We start from the raw sequence: 25,319 nt of genomic DNA on the forward strand, positions 1-25,319 counted from the left end.
ATTCTAACTTCCAACAAAGGAAAACTTTGTGCTTAGTACTGGTTGGTTTAGGCTCACAGCAAGGAAACATTTCTTTTGGCTCACATCGTTTGGCAAAAGACCACTTCCTTACTTGCATGGTAAACCACCACATGCGCATGAGGCCATCAATATTGGGTGTGTTTCAAACCTCTGCGTAGATGAATACTTTGACATCTTCACTGAATAATTACGAGCATGTGTGTGAATCGTGACATAAACACGAGATAACTTTGAATAGACAGCATCAAAGTCTGCAACACTGCAGGATACTTTGTTGTCTAGTGAGCAGGTGACACAAGTGAATGGGGACTATGGGGAGAAAAAATAATACGAAGAAAGAAATATGAGATCATGTCAGAAATTGAAATGGAGGTTAGAATTGGCTCTGGTCTACCCTTGTGTAAGGCTGTCGAACTCCGAGAGCTACTTGTTATATTTGGGCCATTGTTGAAATAAGTGGATTCAAGTGTTCCTTGTTTAATATTTATGCGTGGTGGTTGCAATGTATTTTACTTGTAGATAAGGTGTGTTTATATTATGTCTCGGGGCAAACAAAAGCAATACTAGGATATGAAGCTGAAGTTCATCAAAATTGTGACCTGGCAGGTTAAAATGCAATGCAACTACTTTGGTAAATTTTTAGTCATGTCTGTGCAGTGCGTTTATTCTAACATTCCTAGGCATTTTCGTTTCCTCAATGTAGCGTTTCCGGCAAAAAAAAAAATAAAAAGAGAACTGCACGAAATATATTTAGCAGTTGTACCAGTAATATTGGATTTAATTCTAGGCTCGAAAGGTTGTGGGGGAGCGGTCATCAACTCATATTATAGTAGAGTTACAAAGCTTCCTCCACCTTGTGGGCAGCTTACACCTAACCGATTTGCCAATTTCATGCACATAATCAAGTACCGTGCTCCTAACTTTTACATTACTTTGAAAGTGTTTGCAGGTAATACACATTACAAGAGAGCAAGCTATTGTGTTGACAGTATACTGAGGGCTTACTTTTGTGTGAGCATATTTCTATTGGATATGGGACCCTCAGTACATGCAAGAACACACTTTATGGTGGTAAATCTCACTGCTTGATAATATTGAACAGTATTTATGTACAGCAGTGTTTGTGAGCACATAGGAATACTTTGTTACAAAGGCTAGTGGAAGCTTGAATTGTGTTTTAGGCTGGCTCACTTCTAGGTAATGCTGAACTCCTTTCTAATTTACATGTGCCGATATAAGTGTGGTTTAAGGTGTTTTGCAGGTAATTAGTTCTAGTAAGTGTCGCCTTGGGATTATTTCGATGGTGACCGTAATTGTCATTGTCACTACAGATCGCTCTTACCGATTCTGCCCCTGCTCTGCAAATACTTTCTTGTTTACTGTGTCGTGGGGGATGACAAGTATAAGCTAAAGATAGGCAACAAGAACTTAGACTGAGTCTAAATATTGCTGTCTATCGTTAGGCTTTTTGTAGAGCACAGTCTTCAGTTTTCCTTGTTTATTGTAAACTGTTGCATTGACTAAGGCGATTGCACTATCAAAATGATGCCAGACTGATTCAGACAGCCATCATCTGTCCCGTCAAAGCACTGACGTCTGTCTGCAGAGAGTTTCCTTGCCAGTTTTATCTCAAAAAAGGGATGCCAGCAGCGTTAGACAATGCTATTAACATTGTCGACACCTCTCTTCTGAAAAAAAAAAGTGGTGAGAAAATACTTTCTCCAGATGTACGTCTGTGCTATAACACCAAAGAGCCTGATTCACACAGACAATGGCTGTGTGAATCAGGCTTAAGTATGAGTGCTGTTTAGGCTAGAGGGGAAGCGTATGCTTAGGAAAGCAATGGGCACGAGTCGTCGAAGTTCCTTGTAGTGTTGTCTGTAACGACAATGATTGACTTTTGGGTACACTGAAAATTGACTTTACAGCTTACTTTTGCATCCGAAATTGGATGCCAAGTGATGAACAGTGTCTAGGTGCGCTCGTGTTTCAATACACAGATGGATACAGAAAAGAGGCTGTTTTCTCAGATATATTAGGTGACAGAACCTTGCTTGCACGAGCGAATTGGAACACACCCATTGTTGATGAAGAAGCAAGCTGAGGTGGAGACATCGACTAGCTTTGTACCTGTCCACAACTACAAGATTGGGGAAACCAGGCAAACAACAATGCGAAGTACTGAGAAGTGCAGGCCAGTTGACAAAGCACTCTCTGGGATTAAATAGTGCGAACAGGAGGAGAAAGAGAACATGAAATAACACAAGCACTCTATCTTTCAATAAGAAATACATTGGGGAACCCTTCCCTTGCAAATAGTTGCCATGCAGGCATGCATGAATGTTTCACAAAGCAACAGTGCAAGTTGTGATGAATTCCTTGAAATAAACACACTACAAACAATTCATACATGTTTGCAAACAGAACCGAGAAAAAGAAAATATTCCACAATGGAAGAAATAATACTGGTACTTTGATTTGACATAATACAATGAAAAAGCAACACCAAGCAGCCAAAGCTGCACAAAGACATCCTTAAAGCATAATAGGAGGATGAAGTGTTTGTCTAATACAAGCATCAACCAAAAAAATAATGCCAATGCACTTTATTTCTTGGTAAGTATTTGCTTAAAACAAAAGAAGCTTGCAGAGAAATTCAACTTCCAGACATTATTTCTTGTAATATTCCAGCATTGTTTATATAATAATCAACTCCACAACTAATGTTATCATTGCTCATATTTCATCCAAGCACAACTTGTTACATTCTCATACATATACTTCATAGAGGAGGTCCCATTTCAGTCAATGACTTTGGGACTTCCTCCTGTATATCATTATATTGTAACAGACACTTGGGTTATTAAGCTGAATTCTGATTATGCTAAAGCAAACATGGAGCGAGTACACCTTTGTGTACTAAGTTGTGTGTCACACATAAAACCATGTTCTCACAACAATGAACTGCACTCGTTTGACACAGTAATGCTGAACACTTTTTTCTTAAGCGGCCCATAAAAATAAAAGACGCAAGGCACCAAATACATACTGTAACGGGACATCCACACTTGGTGAGAACACATCACCAGCACAGTCAAAATGCATCATAATTAAGGCACACACAGATATGTTTATTACATTCAATATTCACTATGGCCACATACTTCTTACACAGTGATACTGGCAAGAAAAAAAAGGGCATAACAGTTACGAGTGCATAATGAGAATGTTTAATGGGGAACATGGCTCTTGGAGACAAAAAAAAAAAAATTCATTTACAGTTCTCCTTTTCTAATCTACACATCATGTTGCACCTGCTGGTAAAAGGAACCTGCTCAGACCAACATATCATCCAGGAAAGGAACAGTATTTATCCTATGAACTGCTCAGCGCCCATGTTCTGCACTTCCTTTCTTTTGTCCCTTGTCCTTGTGCTGAAGTATCGTAACCATGAATCCAACATTCCAACTAGCCCAATTAGCAGTCTTGATTCCCCTGCCAAAGCATTGGAAATTATTTCTTTTAGGAACGTGCAGATTTAAATCCGCTACATGAAGAAAGACTAAGACAAGTTGACAGGACAAAGCAAGACAACTGTTTATCTTTCGTATGTTTGCCAAATTTATTGGGTAAACAATGGGCAAGAAAATAATAGAGCATCACATACCCCTACACCATACTGTTCTTCTACGCTTTGCCAATCAAATGAATTTCCAGAAGCGATAGACAGATAGATGGCGCACTTGCGCATTTTTTCTGCTTCCAGTGAAGCCATGACTGCAAATTATTATCTTTTCCTTGCCATATTTTGTTCGCTCTAACATTGTTTTGGTGAGTGCACCATCTATCCGTTTATCGCATGTGGAAATTGATTTGATTGGCCAAGCGCAGAAGGACAATAAGGTGTAGGGGTGCATGATGTTCTATCGCTTTCTTGCCCATCATGCACCTATATAAATTTAACAAACATATGAAAGATAAACAGTTAGTTGCACTTTGTCCTGTCAACTCGTCTTTCCGTCTTGTTTCTTTGTGCAGTGTTTTTACATCAGCGTGTCCATAAAATCAATCAAAATGGGCCAACTAAATGCACCCCATTTATTGCTCTGCTGAAAATTGTCTACACTGTGCCGTTCCCTGTTGAAACGGCAACTTTCCAGCTTACTTGTCTACCAAAAAGAAAAAAAAAAAAACTCGATGCTGCTTCAGAAGAAAGCTACATGGTTTTGTACTGCAATATGTATATTTCTTGCATCCTTTAGTGCCTTTTGCTTTTTTTTCTCAAGTAACAATTATTGCAAGTTGCAAATTTTGGGAGCGGCATTGTCTCTCTGCTACTCATTTCTTTTCTTTATTTTTACCCTGAACACAAGAGCCATCGAGTGACAACTGCTATGATATAGTGTTTCAGGGAACAGTAACATTTTAAAATCCTGCTAGAAGTTACCAACAGAAATTCACAGTTGCAATGTCTAAATTTTAGAATTTCATAACTTTTTCCAAGATACAGATACACACATTCAAATTACAAGTTGTACACCTTGGACATTCAGAAACATACAAGCATAATTTTAGGTCTCGCACAACTCACCTCCAAAATTTATCAGATGAACAACTTCTTTATATTGTCTAGAAAAAACTTAATTGAGTATTTGCAATCGGTACACGCAATTGAATATTGGCTGAAAATTTATATTGCCTAGAGTCAATTTTTAATAGATCCTGTGGTGAATGCTTGGTGTTCTCACTCCTGATATGACGCCATCCGATTAACGCAATGTGGCAGCTAACACCCATGGGCATCGCCAATTCACAAAGAGAATATAAGCCATGGCCACGTTGCAATTACTCAATTACTCGGGTGCAATTACTCAGTTCAGCTGCCCGCGATATGTGAACGGCAACAAAATCTGGTGGTGTTGCAGGAAACAGAGCTTTGTGTCACATGACAAAACTCTCCTTTCTCGTTAGCAGAAGTGCACATAGCATTGCTTGACTCGGGTGCTTGCCCCTGCCTGCCACTGAAGTTGGTACCCCAACATGGGCTTTCATTATGTCAGCAACAAGAGTGACACAGAGCTCTTCTGCAAGTTTTCTGATTCTGCTCATCCAAAGTGCTAACATTGTGCGGTGGTAAGCAATAAGACTACTTTCCACAAGGAACACAGAATCTTACTTCAAACTCTTGAACACAGTTAAGCACAGTTGAGTAAAAGCACAATTATCCTGGCAGTATCGACGAACATTTTTCACATTACCGAGGTCTGGGGGTGTGGATGGCAAAGCCAACAATGACTGTGTGGAACTGGGGAGTGAGCTAAGAAAAGTTTACACATTAAAATTTAAGATTTACTTCATCGGACGGCATCATCCTCACCAGCATTAGCTCTTCACCCGTAATACTAGTGTGAAAGTCTATTCGATACATATGTCAGCACCAGACATCTCATTACAACAAGCAGGGCAGCCAGTCATACAGAACAAAAACAATGAACAAGAATGCACAAAAGTAAGAGCGTACGGGCCCTTAATGTGGAACAAAAAAAACTAGATCAACATTAAACACTGTTTGTACTACATCAGAAATGTTAGGTTTGTAGCAGAAACACTTCATTTATGCACTGTTCAAGAAAGATAGAAAAACATTTCTAACATTCTTCTTGCTAAAAACTCATTTACGTATTCATGTTTCTGTCCCATCCCACAAAGAAGTGACAGTAGTTCAATTGTACTGTTTATTACTTAAAAAGGTTCATCGTTTTATTTTTCGTCAGTATTTTTCGGAAGTAAGCGGATCTGAATGAGTGCATTATATAGACGCAAATCATATATCATGGAAATTAGACTGGTGTCAGAGGTACCCTTTTCCGCATCAGTTTCTCTTTTTTAACCCGTTTTAACCCGAACGAAGCAGATCAGAAAGTTCTCAGCAGGTTCAAACCAGTATATGTTTTACTTCGGAGCTGAAATGAAAAATGTTAACCGAAACCAACAATGAACCGCAACGTGTTTCTGCTTGACACCCTGGTTAGCAATGACAGAATACACCAATTGATACACCCTTCAAGGACTATGATGCTCCTTGTCCGAGCTTCCAAGTTGAGAAACAAAGCATGGGGTTTGTCTTGAAGCTGCACACTCAGCTATGAGGGATGCCACAGTTGAAGGATCCTGGTTGAACATGGGCTCCCAAACGCATTACAAGAGTATCTTTTACATTCTGCTCTGTATGTAAACGAGACAGCAGAAAATCGAACCCTCAACCGCCTGCTTAGCAGCAGGAGGCCAACAGTTCTCAATGCCACTCAGTCGTTGTGGTTCACACGAGTCAAGAAAAAAAAAAAAAAATTTCTTCAGTATCCCATCATGTTGCCAGGCAAGGCTTTATTATTATTTTGCAAGCTTACAGCAGGTTCTACACTTTCTCAAGGGACAAAATTCACTCTCCAATACACTGGTACAAGTCTCACTGGTTAACCTCAGATTAAGACTGCATGAGCTGTCAGTTTCGGGGACATCAAGATTACACTGGCTGATTCACTGCTTAGGCTGTGAGTGTGAGCCAGATTTAATGAACACAGTAGTTCTGTCAAAAGATTCATAAAGCTTAGGATCACCGAGGCATTTCATATCAGGAGGAAGGAGTGGAGTCGGTTATCTTACAATTAATGTTTCAGACGAGGCTTACTTATCCTCAAGCTCTGTGCACTTGAAGGTAAAACGAATAAATGAAAAGTTTGTGCTCAACATGTAACACAAGAATGATGATGATGTTGATGCACACTTGTATCTCTGTGGCTGTGATGACACTCTGGGTATATACTGTATAAGGTCTTTTTCCCTTTTTTGATAAACTGAGTTATAAGTCAGCCCTTGTCTTGTTCGCTTTCTTATCTTGTGTCCTGTCTTACCGTGCCATTTTTAGCAATGCATGCATACCACTCGCCAAGCTTCCAACCTTATCGATGTACAGTTCGCAGGTGGCGCCGACAGCTTGTTCTCGTCTTAAACGTCGCCGTACACTTTGTGCACTTGAAGGGCCTCTCTCCACTGTGAGTCCGCATGTGGTCCTTGAAGTGGTTTGTATAGTGTGTCGTGTACGGGCAGAGGTTGCAGAGGAGCGGCTCGATTCGCATGCCAATAGGGCGCACCCGAGAGATGCTTTCTCCGACACCTCGGAAGATACGATGTCCGTCTGGCCTGGACTCATTTGCCTCCTTGGGCGGATCTACCGGAATATATGGAAGGAAACAAGCTCTGTCGCCAGCATTCCCAGATGCTGCTGCACCTGTGGGAGACAAATGCCAGTGCTTCAGTGAAGGAATAAAGTTAAGCCAAATCTCTAAAAATTAATGCGACAGTTGAAAGATGACTGGTCAAGCATTTAAAGTAATTGCCATGTGATGTTCGTGGTACCCGTCTCTTTTGAATGCTACACCATTGTAGGCTAACTTCAACCCCATTGAAGGTGTCAAGCAGAAAACACGGGCTGATAGCGAGGGTAATGCACTCGAACACAGTGTCTCATAAGTGCTAGTTGCACAAGGAAAGTACACAACAAACTGGCATGTGATGCAGGCATCAGAAGGTTTAGAGAGATTTTGGCATGAAAGAAGCATGCATGCAATCGTGGCGTAAGGATTAGAGCACTGGGTTAGCGTAATGGAGAAGAGAGGTTAGATCCTACTATTGGTCGTGAATTTTTTTATAACATCAGAGATACATTTCACCCACTTTAAAGGTATCTAACAGAAAAGTGTGTCCCGAGCATATGCAAGAGCGTCACACTTTGCACTAAATTGCAAGTTTGTAAAAGATATAAAGTCACTCTGATAAATGAGTAAGCAGTCACTCGTGATGCATGCACACACAGCTGTTAAGACATCACAATTATCACAATATAAATATACAATATCATATTTTGAGAGTTGGTGGAGCTAAGTTCTAGCCTTGTTTATTTTTTTCAATGCAAAGTGTTCAGGTCCAGTATGACCAACCTTTGAGCAGAAACTTTTTTTAAAATCTGAAGTCTGGAATATTTTTACCGCAATCTAAATATGCAATATCCTATTTAGAGACTTAACATAGCTAACTTCTAGCCAAGCTTTCTTTTCCTTCTCTCTCAATGCAATGTGTTGAGGTCTATTATGACCAACTCTTCATCAGAAACTTTTTTTATCTGAAGTCTGGATTTTGTTTATGCAGGCCTATGCTGAAAACAGTGGCATGTGAGAGAAGCCAACAACTGCATCCCCAGCTGTAAACTTCTTCTTATGCCTATGGTAAAACTCATTTCCTTTTTTGTTAGATTTCTGTGAAATGTGTTTCTTTTTCTGTTCTGTCAAACTATATTTTAAAGGAGAATTGAACCACCCCTCGAGCTAGGTGAAAAGACACATTCCGCGCATACGATACGCTGCTGTGAATATCACAACTAAATGTTCCGCAGCTGCAGGGTACGTGGGGCTCACAAGTGGAGTGCAAAGCCATGTTTTTCTCAAAGAGAGACTACGTACTTAACTTAGGCCTTTTCTTTGCCCTTTTTGTGGCCACCATATTTCATGATAAATCATATACCCGTACTTGCTGCTATTGGCCAATAGCTGGCATCAATCAAGAAATGTGAGCCGAATGTCGTCTGCTCACGCTCAGCTGCGCCTGCCCACATAGAAATTAAACTTTGGCCGCACTGATTTTCGCGGTGTCATTGCCATAGGTAATCGCTAACAGTTATTAGTAGGGAATGCTTAACTAGCCTCCAACTATTCAAAACTTAAAGCCAGACCACATGTCCGCTATGCCTGCCCATGCCTTGCGATAAGTACCGGATAGCAACTACAAGGGAAATGTGCTCAGTCCCGGCCAGTCCCAGCTAGGTGTGTTTCACATTGAGCTTCCTATTGAGCGCTACAAGGTGCACAATCTGCATTTGCCTACAATCCGTGCAGGAAAAAGCCAGTCTGTACCACGTAGCAAGGCCACGCTTGAGCATGCGAGCGTGCACTCCAGCCCTGCTGCCACAGGTAGTTGCGTCTGCTGCGTAGCGTAAACACCGCGGCAGCCATGGGGTGCCGCGGCAAGCCCATTTGCCGTAATGTCATGCGGAGTATCGACAACCTATTGCCAATGGCGTTCCTCCGCTCCTTCGAAGGAGAACATTGAGGGCAAATGGGAAAGGTAAATACTGCGCTCGAAGTATCTACACTTGTCTTTCTGAAAAATTATTTCAATCATATATTCGTGGGAGGTACCATACTCATTAAAATGAAATTTGGAGCTTCAAAGAAATGTGGTGCAGGCTCCCTTTAAACTTGTTTCCATAACGAAGTCAGGTAAAACTCTTTCAGTAGCGACTGTCTGGCAATCCCAGCCATTTAAGCACGCACGGCTTTTACAACATGGTTTGAAGGTGCTGTGTGTCTCACACGCAATGCACGAAAAATAAAGAAAGAAGGTTACCAACGTGTACAGCAACCTACACTATTCTGCCGCAATCGAAACCAAGTGAAATATACTAGTGAATGGTAAACATACTTGTGTGAGGCAATGCAAAATGAGAACACGAGATAAGCATGCATATAGGTTCAAGCAACTATATCTCAAGCTCATTCCTGGATTACTGGCATGCAACTCTTCAACATAAATGCTCCTGTATGAAGAGATAAGACACAAGCACACTTATTGTCACAAAGCTGACAAGATTGCCAAATAGTGGTTTTCCAATAATAGCTGACACTGGGACAACGCACATAACACTACAGTCTATGTCCTACATGTTCTCATGAGCAACAGCTGCAGTTGGAAACGTACTTCACATCAGTATGACTAACGCGGGGCTTACACTTGTTGCATGTGTGCCTTTCTCGTCATACCTGCATTTTTTTTACATTACACAACAATAGTAACTGTCCATTCACCCTGGAGAACTGCTATTTCTCAGTAAGGCACCAACTAGCAAAATATTCAGTTTGCATCCAACTTGTACACTGGGCCCTCTTCTTTCGCATCAGATCAAGTAAAACAATGACCGTGCTCATAAATGCATTTCTTTCCCACACATCAGCACAAGAAAATCATTGGGATGAACTCGTAAGCTTAAGGTACCACATGTGTGAGCACAAGGGCATAATTAGGTCAGCAGGGCTTTCTGGCACCCACATGATGCCAACAGTGTGCTGCCTGCATGGATGCAGCAGGACACTTGGTGCATTCAAAGGGTTCCTCCCCACTATGTTTTGGTGTGTGGTCCTTCATGTGAGTCACGTGAAACGTGGTGTACGAGCAGAAGTTGCAGAGATGCAGATCTTTCCGCTTGGCAGTCTTTCACCTCGAATGTCAGCACCTTTAATGGTGCTTCCGAAAACATGGCAGTATTTGTGTGGCTTGATACTTTGTGTCAGCTGCCTCTTCAGCATTCTTCCACACCGTCCATCACTGGAGAAATGGTCTGCCCTTGCCTTGAATGCTTTGTTGTGCTGCAACTGCAGAGAGAAAGCACCCCTGTTGCACTGGATGGGACAAGCCACAATGCAGAGTAGGTGTGTCCATGACAGTTATTCCTACTCTAACAACTTTCAACAAGCTACAGGGCAGAGTCGGTACATCCATGAAAATTACACATTTATGATAACACGTTTAAACAAAGGAAAGCTCGGTGCTTGCTTGGTCATGCTTGCTCTGTGCTTGGTTTGTTAATGCTCACAAGAAATTTTCTTGATTCACATCAATTAGTAAAACATATCTTACTTGCTTGCGGGATTTTATCTGTATATAAATTGCCAGTCGCTACCATACATGCACGTCACCAGCGCTATTGGGTGTGCTCCAAATGTCTGTGTAGATTGATACCTTGACATCTTCACTAGACAATTGGCATCTTAAGTTATGCTTCAATCATGCTGTCAAATATGGAATGTAGCTTCGAGGAGACATCATCAATATCTGCAACCATGCAGGAGACTACTTTGTTGTCTAGAAAGCAGATGACACAGGTGAGGAAGCAGGGAGAGGTGAAATGAAGTAGAGTCATGCGAGCACGGTTAACAAGATTTCATATTATACTGAACGACTGTAGACATGGCCAGTGTGTGAACCCTAAGTCCTCAACAACACAAAACATGAGAGAAGTTCACAGAACGATGACAGCTTGAAAGGTTTAGCAGTGATAAAACAAGTAATGTCATTGAAGTCAACATTTCGACAAGGGTACTCTTAGTCAGGGTAGCAACTGCTTCCCTTGGCAGCTCTATGATCTGCAGCTCACTCTCCCCCACCCACAATGGAGGAGGAGGAGAATAAGCCGATGCACCAAGTAAACGCAGGTCAAGTTGTTTAAAAAAAAAAGACAGACAGAGGAGAAAAGAAAATGAGTGAAGGGGAGGACGATGGTGTTTCTTTCTTATAGAGAGGCAACAGGTAGGAGAGGTGTTGTTGCTTTAGAAGCCTGCTTCACACAGCCATCATTCTGTCCCAGCACCAGTCTATAGCCACCCAGGGGCACGCATGGATGTTTCACAAAGCAACAGCGTGGGTTGTAATGAACTCGTTGAAATACGCATGCACTAGAAACAATTCATACACCTTTTGAAGCATTACAAATAAGAAAATATTACGTTATGAAAGAAATAATAGTGGTACTTTGGCTTACCATCACATGCAACAAAAAAAGTCAGATCAAGCAGCAAAAGCTGCAGAAACTCATCCCTAAATTAAAGCATGTCAAAAGAACAAACAGTTTGCTTAATATAAGGGTCACCCAAAGTGTACTACAGTAAACTTCCATTAATTCGACTCCGGTTAATTTGATTTTTTCGGTTATTCTATTCCAGCCAGCACCCATGGGCCCAAACTTTCATTATTTTGATCTGAGAATTCACTTTCACTGGATAATTCAAACTTGGCCAGTAAGCATGCACGTGTCCAACTCATAGAGTGACCCCAATAGCAACCTCTTTAGTGGCAGAGACTGCCTCAGCAAAGCTTAAGGAACCGTGAATGTGTTGAAGATCTAGCATCTCCCATAAAGAACACCTATTTTCGGCCAGCTCTAAGAAAATTTTCAAGCAATAACCGCAGCTCACAATGTCATGTCTGATTACAGTATTTACCGGATTCCAACATGCATCCGTTTTTTTTTTTGTTCAAGAAAATTGGGCCGAAAATTGCCTTCGCGGTGCAATAAATAAAAAATTAGGTGACGATACCAAAACCGCCTTCGTGGCATTCGTATGCTTTACCGCATAGCACCTATGTATTGCGGCGAAGCTACACTAAAATTTATTCAGCGAAGCTGATATTAGAAAACTGGCCACCATTGTGCAACACATTATAGTAGGCCCTTGCCCATTTTTCTTACTTAAAATCAGGTGCACATCAGATTCCTATTTTCTTCAGGAACTTTTATGACATTTCTTCGTTAGTCTTCTACTTTTTACAATTTGATTCGGAGGCACATTAGAATTGCGGAAACTACAACCAAATGAATCAGTGGTGTGTTCCGGCACTTTCTTTTTTTCATCTTGTTTAATTCGACCCGCCGGATAATTCAATCAATTTGGACAGTCCCGTGAGGGTCAAATCAGTGGAAGTCGACTGTATTGCCGCTGCACTTTACTTCTTGGAAAACATTCATAACATAAAATATTTGCAGAGAAAGTCACCTGAAGATCCTGCAAAACATTACTTGTATTTTTGTTTAGATTATTCAAGTCTTCAACTAAAAGTATGATTGCTTATATTTACCTCATTTCAATGGAGCTGCACATTCTTACATATACTTCGTACATGTGGTCCTATTAGTCCCTAACTTTGGGACCTTCTCCTGTAGGTCATTGTATTGTAACATATGCTCGCATTATTAAACTCGATTCTGATTATGCAAAAGCGAACATAGTGCAAGCTTGCCATCATGTGCAAGTTTTCACAGCCACAAACCGGAGCCTTTTTGACAAAGCAACACATCACACTTCACTTTTGAGCGGCCCAGGAAGATAAATTTCGTAAGGCACCAAACATATACTGCAAAGGGCCATCCACAGTTGGTGAGAACACATCAGCAGTACAGTCACCTCTGACACAAAGATATGTTTATTAAATTCAATATAAGGACATATTTCTTACACAGTGATAATGGCAAGAGAAGAAAGACATGCAACAGCGCATAAGGATAAACATTTTCACTTCCAATCTAACACCATCTGTTTAACACGACATGGCAGCAAATGCCACTTACTCACGGAAGGAAAGGCGAGGCATGACTGCACAGAAAGAAATCTTCCACGATACTGCGGCCACAATTGGCGGTTTCCAATGCCGCGATGCACAGAAGGCACACCATCTGGTGGCATTACAGGAAATAGAGCTTAGCATAACATTACCTGCAACTTTTCTGAATCTACTTGTCTAAACTGCTAACATTTCGCCTTGGCTTTAAGAAGTGATTAGACTGCTGCTTTCCTTGACAAGCAGCGACCCTTGTTTCAAACCCTTGAATATAGAGAAGCTAAGTGGGGTTGACACATAACTGTACCTGCAATATTCACAAGCTTTTCTCATGTGTTGCCAAGGGATGCACTATGGAACAGTGAAGCTGTCACTGTCAGCGTGAAACTGAGGAACATGCAAAGAAAAGCAGATGCTTTAAAAGTTAATATTTACTTCATCACAAATTTTCATCCACACTTGGCAAAAGTGCCTCACCAGTAGGCGTTCAATACAATTTATTCTATAGATATGTCAGTAACAAACATGACATGACAAAGGACACAACAGCCAAACATACAGAACAAAAACAATAAAGAACAATGCACAAACACAATGTAATGTCTACAGTCTTTCAATGTGGAATAAATGAAATAAAGTGAAATAAACGTTATACACTGATTGTACTGGATCAGAATATGTTGTTTCAAGCAGAAACATTACATTTACGCATTGTTCAGGAAAGAAAACAATATTTAAAAATGTATTTCTCGCCACAAAACCCGCGTTTACATATACATTCATGTTTCTGTCATGTTTTCACGACCAAATGACTTCACTTCTACTTTTTATTACAAAAACAGTTTAACTGTTTAATTTTTATTTTAGTAAACAGCCTTCGCAGCAGCCTATTCATTCTCACTGGAGCCTCCCAAGTCATAGGTTTGCACTGACAGAACGCACCTGTTGATATACTTCTCTTTTCAAAGGACGTTCGACACTGCTCATCAACCTCTAAGTCGAGAAAGAAAGCGTACGTAGAGAAAGAAAGCGTAGAGAAAGAAAGTATTTAACACCTTGACGCTGAACATGAAGCTTTGAGTTAAACCATGGTTGAATGCTCCGGATCAAACATGGGCTTTTTTTATGTACACTGAAGCATGTTAAAAAAGAATTTTTTTGTAACAAGAGCATGTTTATTACAGACAAGGGAGGAGTGTTAGTCACCTTTCAATTTATCTTTCACAAAGGGAATACGCTTATTTTTGTTCCGCGAGGACATGAATAATGCTGCTCTTTACAAATGTGGGTATCTTTATATAGACATGAAAGGGTACCATGGCACTCTGGCTGTATGGACCATTTTACCCAGCAAGTTCTCTCTAACTGGTGGCATTTTCATGGCACCTAACTAGTGTTCCTGTACATGGCTTTCACATGGAGCCAAAGTTGCACGGTTATTCCGCATGCCTCTCGCTCCGCCAAGGTGCCACTGAGCACCACTATTTTCCAAGCGCCATCAAGTGGTTGTAGTGGGCTCCACTGCATTTCAGAGAAGCCAACTCATCAGAGATGACCCCACGACTCCAGAAGAACCAGCTGACAAAGCACTGTTGACATCACTTACTGTTAGTTTTCTTCCTGCATGGTGGTATTGCATGCTTCTTTCTCAGTGCCGGTGGTCACAAGTGTTTTACCGTCCGGAACTGGTTCAGTTGCGAAGTCACTGTGGTGTGATGCGCTGACAGCTATGGCAGTATGACGAGGTGTAGGAAGCCGAACTGTCATAACCAAAATAAAAGCGGTGAACTGTTTTACACAGTGCCATGCGAGAAACTTCACGGGCACCACCAAATGCAAGAAGGGAGTCGCTTCTGTCTTTTGATCCAACCGTTTGCATCTCAAGACTGCATAAGGGTCGTAGCACAGGTAATGTCTAAATGCAGCGTGGTATTTTATGCACATATGTGAGCTACGCTAGAATCATTAGTATCAAGTTCCACCCTGGTATCGACATAGTGGAGCAGGTCAACGAATGAGTGCATGTATTTCATTACAACATATACCTGGATCAAACGGAGCTTTCATACTGAAACGTAATAGCTAAAGTGTACTAGACACAAGAGCACTGTTCTTGAATTCAAGCACATGCATGCTGTTTAGCTGTCATAAGCCATTATGCACATGCTTAATGAAACAGCCATTATCTGAAAGTTTGACTTTGTACTCAAACTATAGCCTGGAAATCAGGAATGCTCACAGATGCTGTTACTTTGCGCCGACATATGCACTCAGTGGGTGCTGCATTTTCAGTAAACATTACGCCTACATTTAGATGTAGGCATAAAAAGCAAGCACGTTAATTTGACATGAGAGATAAAGTGCTTCTCACAACACCCCCAAAAGACAAGAAATAAGATAGTGCAAAAATCGACAATGATCGTGACTATATGCAAAGAGACCAAACAAACAAGCGAGCCAACAAACGTTTTGTTCCCTAAGTCCGACTACAGACCATCGGCCACCGACCAACCATAAAAATGGGCAAAATAGGCAAAGAAAGTGACTCACTTTAAAAGTGCACTGCTGACAGTGCAAGCAGCCCAAGCATGGCTCCAGCGTTTTTCTGGCCCAATATTGGAGCTTAAGATCGCAGACCTTTGCATAACTTTGGATCCCTACAGAAGTCATATGCAGGGACTTCTGCCTAGCCGCTGTTTAGCATCCCCAACCTTATCTTCATGCCTTTCATGCATGATGTTGGCACTGACATTGTAGCATAAATATATAAAAATGACACACTAATAGACATGTCCTTTCTTCTGTTGTTCACTCAGTGTGGCTCGTGACATATCAATAACGACAAAGACGAGATCTGCATGACTGGCTACGTGACACCCCTCTCCTAATGACTATTTTGGCTCCCGATTATGCCCCGAAGTTCATAGAAACGGATAGTACCTGGGAAACCTACCAGATTCGCATGGCGGTGCATATTGAAGGACATAAAATTACTGTATGGGTGAGACAACGTGCCCAGCTGGCGGCCTCTCTGCCTAACTAGTGTGGTCAAGTTTTTTCAAGGGCAATGCCATACATAGGGGATGGACGAGCCGGGGTCATCGCCGAGCACTTGCAAAGCCATTAAGTGCCTAAAGTAAATCAGCTATTTACTAGTTACCATATTTTCATGCACGTCAAAAAGAAAGGCAAAGCATTGCGAGAGTTCACTGCAGACTAGCGCCACTCTGGCAAGAGCTGCAGCTCTGACGCTTTGCGGGAGCGAATGATACTGGACCGAATAGTGTGCGGAGTTTGAGATGAAGACATATGGCACCACCTATTACCTAGCGGCACGTTGCCCTTGAAGCATATAGAAGTGTTAATCATGTCAGTTGAGCAAGCTGTTGTTGACACACAACATAGACGCAACAAATCGCAGTGTCCAGAGTACGCCAACTTCGAATGGACAGCTCCGAGATTGTCCAGAGTAGCAAGGCCTGTTAGAAAGTCCACAGACACCAGTTTGCCTTGTGCCAGTAGGTACTCGCACATAGCTGACAATTGTCACCATCACCTGTGAACTGTATGGCACAACTGCAGGTAGCATGGACATCTGTCTAGGGTGTGCCCAGTAAGCAGCAAAAAGCCTGTTAAGAAACACACCACGTATGCACTGGATGGTGGCATTAACGAAGATTCCGATAAGGTGGATGCTGTGTAACGTTAAATACACAACTATGCAAAGGTTGATTGGGCACGAAGCCCAGGTTGTGCACAATAAGCTGGAATAGTATGACGATTACCATGCTTGTGAATAGTGAATCCCTGGTCAGTGTTATTCAGAAATCGTTTCTCAAGTACCACACTGAATAGCCTCCTTTGTTAAAAACTGTAAACAAGTTATCATGCTTCCTTGGACCCGCAGTGTTCAAGAAACGTGTTGTCCCTTCCATGGCAGTTCGGATTCCAGCTGCAGCATGCACATTCTAAAAGTAGAGGAATGTAAAAATGCTCCTATAGTTAGATTTAGGTGCGCATTAAAGTGCACCAAATGGTTGAAATGCGTCTGGAACACTCGGGACCCACTGCGTAGTTTGAAGATGCTAAACCCCACATTTTTTTTGTTCTGCTAAATATGCTGTAAGTACACACACTTCACTGAGGCTGCTTGCTAGTTAGTTAATTGACAACTATTGCGTTGTTACATGGATCTTTCTACAAAAAGCTGACTCGATCTCAGTGTTCTGTGTTCAGAATGGAGAACTGTGGAAAAAGGACGTACCGCTTGTTAATGATGTTCTGTTAATAACTCTGCTTTACTGCACCTACCGTTTTCCCAAAATTTCTTCGTCCTTGTTCCCTTGCGCCACAACCTCAGAATAAAATGAATCGTCACCTAACTCAAACCAAGTTGTTGCTGTAGCAGAACAATTGTGCAATTATTAAGAAAAAGATGTGATGGCCAGATAGCACTGCAAATGTAGTAGACACTCGTTCATGCTTGTAAATATTCTTCTGGTCCACTAACGCCTGGCCCCATTCACTTAAAATCAATGGTACTCACAGTCACAAGAGTGCATTCGGTAAAGACTATGCTGACCAATGAGAGGTATACATGTTACGTAAGAATGTTTGAAGCTAAAACGTTTCATCACGAGCATCAATGTCAATGTAGTACAAACATAATAATGTCCTTTTTTGCAAGCTAAAACTAAAATTCAAGCATGTTTTAAGCTCAGAGTGCAGAATAAACAAATCACAATTTACATAAGGGATTATCTGCTTATTCACAAATTCATAAGTGATTATGCAAATAAATAAAATGAAAGATATCGCATCGAGAAACATTACTGAACCAAGAACAGAGCACACTGTGCCTTCCACACCATAAGCAATAAGAAAAAACAATGAGCCAACGGCAATAATCCTGAATCATTACAGCGACTGAAAACGTGCACGGCGCACTGTGTCATGCAAAACGATTTCTAGCCTTGCCTTCTAGCACATGAAATGTTCGGCAGTACTCATGGCACATGCACAAGGCATAATGGGCTGGGAAGGACAGATATGTGACATTTACGTCTTCTCAAACATTGGCCAAAGTTTCGTGCCATTAATGCAGTCATTGTCGGCAACAAATGCCAATATGGTGGCTTTCTGTGCTCTGCAACAGCATGATATGCTGCCATTTTGAATAGAAGCAGCGCAGGCAGTCTGAGGCAAGCAATGTACACGTCCCATGTTATCTAACAAGGCATTTCCCATGAGAGCGTGGTGAAAACAATCTGTGCATATAGGCTTTCATTTTATTTATTTTTCAATAAACTCAGTTGTGAGTCGGCACTTGTCTTGTTCTCTTTCTTACCTTGTGTCCCATCTTATCGTGCAGTTTGTAGCAATGCCCTCCCTCAGCCATCAAACCTATTAATGTAGACTTCGCATGTGGCGCCGACAGCTTGTTCTCTTCGTGAATGCGGCTGAACACTTTGTGCACTTGAAGGGCCTCTCTCCACTGTGAGTCCGCATGTGGTCCTTGAAGTGGGTTAAATAGTGCGTTCTGTATGGGCAGAGGTTGCAGAGGAGAGGCTCTATCCGCATGCCCAAAGGACGTGCCCGAGAGCTGCTTTCTCCAACACTTTGGAAGATACGGTGCCCGTCTGGCCTGGACCCATTTGCCCCCTTGGGTGTATCCACCGGAACAAACAGAAGAAATGAAGTTCCGTCACCAGCATTACTTGATGCTGCTGCACCTGTGGAAGACAAATGCCAGTGCTTCAATGAAGTTAGGCCGAGTACCGAAATGAATGCGATGATGACTGTAATGACGATCGAGTTGCAAAATTACTGGTTAAGCATTCAAAGGGGTCGATATCGCATGTTTGTGATACCTGCTTCTATTTTTTATTTTTGACCAAGACCAAAGGCAGTGCAATCTAACAGTGTTTCAAAGCACAAGTTGGTATGCGATGCACATGCCAGGCACAACAAGAAGCAACTGGCACGAAAGAAGTATGTGCGCGATTGCAGACTAATGGTCATAGCATTGGGTTTCTATGCTAAAGGACAGATGTTATATTTCAACATCGGTCATGTACATTTTTCTAGCATTATAGGCTGACTTTACCTCCTTTCGAGGTACCGAATAGAAAACTAGAGGTGTGGTCAGCATACGCTAGTACATCGCAGTGTATACAAAATTACAAGTTTGTAAGAAATATGAGGTACAGAAATCTTTCTGATAAATCAGTGTGCAAGGTCATCCGTGACGCACAGGTGCACAGCTATCAAGACGTCACAATCGTCACGAACTATGTATGCAATATCATAATCAGAAAGGTAGCCGAGATAACCTAACAGTTTTTTTTTATGCAAAGTGTGTCACCTGTTATGTGCAGCCCTTGAGCAGAAACATTTGCTACCTGAAGTCAGGATTGTGTTTGTGCAGCCCTATTCAAAAACAGTAGCATGCATGAGAAGCCAATTATTCTTATGCTCATCAGGGCAATCATCATGCAAATCGTTCTTTCAGAGCTGTTTTATTATTTCAGCAATATAGCTTTTTTTTTCTCCAGTAAAATTGCATTTCATATCATAGTCATTTCCAAGCCAGAAAAAAACTCCGGCAGTAGTAAATGTCTGGCAGTGCCAATTCTTTAAGCATAGAACTTTTACAACAAGCGTTCAAGGTTTTTCCCGTCTCACAAGTAGGGCTCAGAAAAAAAAATTTACTGAGACGTACATTTTCTGCTGCAATCAAAACCAGGAGGAAACAACTACTGAATGGCACTGCGAAATGGGAGCACAACACAGACAAGCACACATTTTAAAGCTGAATTATTTAGGACAAGCTCATTCCTGGTTTAGGTGACAAGCTGCTTTTCAATATCGGTGCTCCAGTACAAAGAGCTAAGACTAGAGCACACTGTCACAAAGTTGATAAGAAAAAGATTGCCAAATTTCAATAATTCTTTTTCCATAACGGCTGACACTTGGACAGCACACACAATGCTGCATTTTACGTCCTATGTGCTTTCATGGCCAGCACATCGTGTTAGGAACATAGTTCATGCCAATGCAAATGCAGAGCCCGTGTTTCTCCTTTGTATGCCTTTGTCAACTCGACTACATTCTTACATTACCCCACTGTAACAACAGTCCATTCATACTGGAGCACTGCTATTTAACAGTAGTGCACCAACTGGCAAATTAATCAGCTCAGAATTACACTGGGTCCTTCTCTATTTTGCAAGACCAACAAAAGCAACACCTAGGTTAGATGTATCTGTGCCTTTGTGGTACTGCCCGAAGCATTCTGGTGCACTGAGATCCTTTAAGTCATTCACACAAAGTACATCATTGTGTTTCTCTCCTGCACATCTGCACAAAACACGAGTTCCTTGAGCTCACAAGTGTCAGCACATTGACATAATTAAGTCAATGGGACTTTCTGGCATCCCTGGGTCCGTACATGGCCTTGACAGTTTGCTGTCTGCACAAACGCGGCAGGGCACCTGGTGCACTTGAACTGGGTTCTCCCCGCTACGTGGTCTTTAAAGTAGTTTCCGTGAAATGTAGTGTATGTGCAAAAGCTGCACAAAACCAGTCTTTTTCTCTAGGAAATATTCCTTTCCCAAAGAACAGTGTGCTTATAGGCTCTCCCAAAGGCATGGCAGAACTTGCGTGGCTTGCTTGGATAAGTTCAGTCTCAGCTGCCTCCTCCATATTCTCCCTCAGCGTCCACCATCGCAGAAATTACCTGCCCTTGCGTCGACAGTTTTGTCCTGGTTTAGCGGCATAGGGAGAAGACACCTGTGTTACAGTGGAAGACCCAATCTTCTTTCTTGTAACATAGGCAAAACGGCAGGGACACAGAAAGGCACGTTAAAGAAACTTAGTGTTAACTTCCAACAGCAGATTCATATCTAATTTTTACCATTGTGCTTATATGCATTTAAACGTTACAGGATATGACGTTTTGATGGATATAACGTAGATGGCTTTTAACAAAGACCAAAAAAAGATTGCTTGGAAAAGTAGCATAAACCGCATTTTTTATGTGCCTAATAAGTTGGCAAGTCTGAATAGGAAGACAAGGCAAAAACGAATCACTGGCATTGCATGTAAAATAAAAGCATAACAAGTTAATTGAATGCGCCACATCTGTAGTACACTGCATTTGCCTCACTAGTGGGAAGAACTAAATCAGTCAAACCGGTACATTCCCAAACAATAGGCTATGGGAGCCCATGACCAAAGTAAATAATGCGACGGCTGATGATTTCCTGCCCCATCACAAAAGATGAGACTCCTCCCAAAAAATAGTTACGAGCAGAAGGGGGTGCAAAATGAAGCGTTTGGTTACAAAAGCTAGAAACATCACTACATTTAGTGATGCAGAGATCAGTAAACCATAAATTTCTTTATCAATAAAAGAGCTCGACTATTTTAGTATGCACTGAATAAACCCCTTCTAAAATTCGGTCTGGCCTCAAAAGCGTCTGCTTGTGGTTTCCCCGGTTTGGCTTATGCCTACCCAGTAATGTACATGTGCCGTGTCACATTTGGTTGGGTATAGGTAAGGCCGTGAAAACTGGAATTAAATCCTCGTTGGAAGTTAGCACCGAGTGTGCCTACTATGCCTCTCCACACCCTGTCCTTCTGCCTGCACTACAACAAAGTGAAAGATGCGATAACAACAAGCCAATATAGCAACTTTCATCGGAAGGGCCAAGCTACAGTGTTAAGTGCATGTGCCCATTAAAGTGGTTGCCATTGTATTTTCACAATTTTCAAATAGCAGTTTGTGCTTGCTGCAGGCTTACTTACTATAGCAACAAAAAACCACTTCCTTGGTTCACACTGATTTGTAAAACATGCCTTCCTTGCCTGCTCAATTTGCTTACCACATGTTACATCACTACCAATATTGGGCGCATTCTGAATGTCTACATAGATATTTTGATATCTTCACTAAGCACCTACCAGCTCAATTGCTTTGTCAATCATGCCATAGAGACAAAGAAGATGGCTTTGAGAAGTCTGCGACAATGCAGCATGCTTAGTTGCCTAGCGAGCAATCTTCACAGGTGAGTGCTACTATGGAGAGCAGTGAAACGAAGCAGAATCAAGCAAGCACAGTTAAATAGAGCCGCAATTTTATTAAAGGCCTGTAGGCATGGCCAGTGTGTGAAACCGTAAGCCCTCAAAAATGCAAAATGACAGAGAGGTTCACAAGAAAATGAAGGCTTGAAATGATTGACAGTGGTAGAACAAGCAGTGTCGCTGAGGCCAACGTTCTGCCAAGGAGACTTGTCTTGGCCAACGCAGCAACTGCTTTTTATTAGCAGCTTTTTCATGTACGCGTAGCTCACTCCCCCCCACCAACAATGAGGAGGAGGAGAATAAGTTGGTGCGTTGAATGAGTGAAAGTCAAGCTGCCGAAAAAATGGGGCAAGGAGGAGAACATGAAATGAGGAGCAGAAGAGGAAATGTGGCGGTGATTGGGAGGCAACAGCTATGAAAACTGCTTCTGGTTTAGAAGCCTTTAAAAACTAAAACAGTTCAGAACATGCAAGCAACCACTGAGAATACTGCAGACACATCTCGGAAAACAAGAAATAGAAGTCACATTGTTTGAGGTCGTGCAAAAAAAAAAAAAGACAAGAAAAAATAGAATGAAAACCCATGGAAGAAACTGATATTTAAAAAGGTGTGCTTGGTTGGAAGTGAAGGCAGGAATACACATCTTTGTGAGCTGAGGTGCAAAGAAACGGTTTAACCAAATATTAAGTAAATGAAACAATAAACATATCTGGAAAAAGTATGTTATTAGAACACTGCTTGTGAAGAGAAAAGTTAACATAAATATTTAATGATGTAGAAAATTGGCACCAGGGTCATGATCAGCTCTAGTCAATCTGTGTGTAATATCTCTGTCACATGGCAAATCTCATGTCCTTTAGAACAACTACATTTGTTTATAAATCCAGGGAAAACACGTTGAATGCGGGAGATGGTAATTCAAGACGATGAGCAAAATGAGAAGATGAGAAGATGAAAGCAGGAGCCAACATTTCAGCAAGTGGACGTCATGTTTTCAAGGCAACATATGCTCTCCTCGGCAAAGTATATACAGGTAGGGTTCCTTTAAAGTGGAGAGGGGAGTAAGGCGAGTGGGCGAGGCCTTGGAATGTGGGGAGGGGGGGGAGGATTATCTGCCCCGCTGTAGGTCAGTGAATTATCAGCTGTCTGCAAGAGAGAATCAAAGAAACGGCAGAAAATAGAGCTTGTGGAAAAAAAGTGAATAAGGACATAATGATATAGATAAAAGAACCAAAAGAATGAACGAAAGAAAAGGAAGTGGGGACATTGGAATATTATTGACAACCAAAATACAAAAGCAACAAAGCAATCCATGAAAAATAATGTATGTGCTCTTGCCTATAGTTTGAAATTTAGCATAGCAAATAGATTCTAAAGCTCCCTTTTAAATGTTTATGCCTATCGGTTGCAATGTCTTGAACTTATGGATGAGGTAAGATTCTTTATATTTTCTGTCTCGCGCAGATTGGAAATTTGACTGTAGGATGTAGTTTAAGTTCATCAAAATCACGACCTCGTTAGTTGAAATGCTCAGTGACTGCTTTAGCAAGCTTTTTAGCTGTATCAGTGCAATGTAATTAATAAGATAATTAACAACGCTAATTGCATGTTAGGTTACTTACGCCATAACTTTTCAGCAGCCCCTTCATCTTTAAAGCTCTTGTTATAAAACACTCACTCAATCTAATTTAGAATATGCCACTCCAGTCTGGGATCCAAGCACTAACACATTGGTTGCTTCGCTAGAAATGGTGCAGAACTGCTCTACTCGCTTCATTTGTTCCTGTTATAAATGCAATGCCAGTATAACTTTTTTGAAATCTGATATTTCTATTCCATCTCTAGCAACCTGCCAAAGAAATTTTCGCTTGAACTTTTTTCATCGGCTTTACTATCACCCGTCCCTCCGTGACGAATTCATTCTTCAGTCACATTATATATCCGACCGTGTTGACCATCAATTGTGGGGTTCTCCTCTGTACTCTTGGGACAAAGGAACGACAACACAGTAGTGCAAACAATCACAAGGGCATTTATTGCACCTTTCATAGATCAGTGCCTGCTAGCCGAGTTGCTATCCACAAAACATGCCGATGGGTGCGCGACAAATCTAGAAGTCCGACTCACCGCGACCGGACAGCACGCGAATATGTTCGCCCCATGCTGGATCACAACGCCTAGTCGTTCGCGTGTACGGTCACGCGAACGGTGGCGCGCCCCAAGGCGGCCACGCGAGACGGTCTCGCAGAAGCATGGATCGGCGCACGCGCGGCACGGCACGTCCGCACTGCTTGCTGTCCTGAACCAAAAAGGAAGCCATTGTCTTTCCCGCACCCAAGTAACCCCGCAGCAGCGCAACACTCGCGCCATCTCTCGCACTGCGCTTGTACCACTTTAGTACACACTTACACACTGTAGTGGTACACACTTTACACACTTTAAGGTTGGTAAGGTTGGTACACACTTTAAGGTTGGTAAGGTTGGTACACACTTTAAGGTTGGTATCGTGCCACGTCCATACTAAAACCTTTCTTTACTGTTTCTTACCTCGAACTTCACAACTTTGGAATCGCCTTTCTTCCTACATTTTTTCCATTAATGATAACACCTGATTTAAATCTGCCTTGGCTAACATTGTATAATTAGGAGTTACCATGGCTTGCCATGCTTTGTCATATTATTGTGCACTATGTTTATTCTCTACCTACTCCCCTCTGTAATGCTTCGGCCCTGAGGGTAAATAAATAAATGACTCTTTAATGTGACATTCATTGATTGTCCTGGTTCACCGATATATAGTTTCTTACAGAAGGAACACTCAAGCATATAAATTACATCAGAACAAATGAAAGTAAAGCTAGCCTTCACTTCATGTGTATAGCTAGTTGTGGTGCTTTTAATTTTAAGGTCAGTTTAAAGGTGCTTGCAGGTTTTGCACTGGGATGAGAGCATGCTTTCATCGTGGGGGAACAATGATGGCTCACTTCTGCATG

At 41.7% G+C, this 25,319-nt stretch overlaps 1 long non-coding RNA gene across 1 annotated transcript; it reads right to left on the minus strand.

Annotated features, from left to right (window-relative positions):
- Positions 1 to 1,822: 1,822 nt before the first annotated feature.
- On the minus strand, positions 1,823 to 19,320 carry LOC140213114 (uncharacterized). The gene is made up of 3 exons (XR_011890054.1): positions 18,590 to 19,320; positions 14,849 to 15,002; positions 1,823 to 7,309 (listed from the first exon to the last, which is right to left on the minus strand). It is a non-coding gene; the product is annotated as an uncharacterized lncRNA (long non-coding RNA).
- Between the last annotated feature and the right edge of the window lie 5,999 nt (positions 19,321 to 25,319).

Source organism: Dermacentor andersoni, chromosome 9 (genome assembly GCF_023375885.2).
Source record: "Dermacentor andersoni chromosome 9, qqDerAnde1_hic_scaffold, whole genome shotgun sequence".
Taxonomy (NCBI): Eukaryota; Metazoa; Arthropoda; class Arachnida; order Ixodida; family Ixodidae; genus Dermacentor; species Dermacentor andersoni.